The sequence below is a fragment of the Oryzias melastigma genome, linkage group LG8 (assembly GCF_002922805.2).
Source record: "Oryzias melastigma strain HK-1 linkage group LG8, ASM292280v2, whole genome shotgun sequence".
Classification (NCBI taxonomy): Eukaryota; Metazoa; Chordata; class Actinopteri; order Beloniformes; family Adrianichthyidae; genus Oryzias; species Oryzias melastigma.
Window position 1 is genome coordinate 9,941,607 of NC_050519.1, and position 767 is coordinate 9,942,373.

At 43.0% G+C, this 767-nt stretch overlaps 1 protein-coding gene across 6 annotated transcripts in view; it reads left to right on the forward strand.

Annotated features, from left to right (window-relative positions):
* The first annotated feature begins 6 nt into the window (after positions 1–6).
* Positions 7–767, forward strand: part of gcgra (glucagon receptor a) — a 40,203-nt gene continuing 39,442 nt past the window's right edge. For all 6 annotated transcript variants that reach the window (XM_036213229.1, XM_024272618.2, XM_024272619.2 and 3 more), the window contains exon 1: positions 7–610. The gene's annotated coding sequence lies outside the window, so the exon portion shown is untranslated. The remainder of the gene's footprint in view (positions 611–767) is intronic.

Consider the following 767-nt stretch of genomic DNA (forward strand, 5'->3'; position numbering starts at 1 on the left):
TTTTCACACTTGCGGCTGTAAAATGCTTCAGAGCGCTATTGCTTTCAGCAATCAGACGCAATTTCTTCAGGAATTGCAAATCTAGTTCAGTTTGTTTTTCTCAGCCATTCAGACGGGGAACCTGGAGCTGGAGCTGCCTCAGGCAAAGACAGAAATGAAGTTAATGTGTCCGGATTCGAGACGATTCAGCAGCAGTCAGTAAGGCTCTGAGCATCCTCACAGAAACCATTCACAGAGGACACACGCCGCATCTCCTGACCCCCCTTCCCCCCCGCCCTCTCCCAACTGTCCTTCTACGTCACGCGGGTACAAGGGGCGCGAGCGGAGCGGCTCGCGCTCACTAATACCAACTCCGCACGCGCGCGCAGAGCCAACCACAAAACTGAGTGTTTCCCTTTTTTCTTTTCTTTTTTTCTTTAATTCCCTTTTAATGGAGTTTTATGTCAAACCGGGAGTTGTTGTTTTTATTTGCGCGTGCTGACATCTGAGGGCGCGTGCCGCTGAAGGAAGCTGTCATTTCTGCTGAAAGTTGGATTATCGGGACGCGGTTTGAATAATCTGCTCAGATGATGAGCAGCGTTTACGGACACATTCTGGAGAACTGTCAACGGTAATTATTATTATTATTAATAATTTAGTATCATTACTTCTAGTAAACCTAAGTGGAAATACAGAAATGTATCTTTTTTTAGTTATAAAAATAGAAAGTTGTGTTCACATCTATGGGTTATATATATATATATATATATATATATATATATATATAT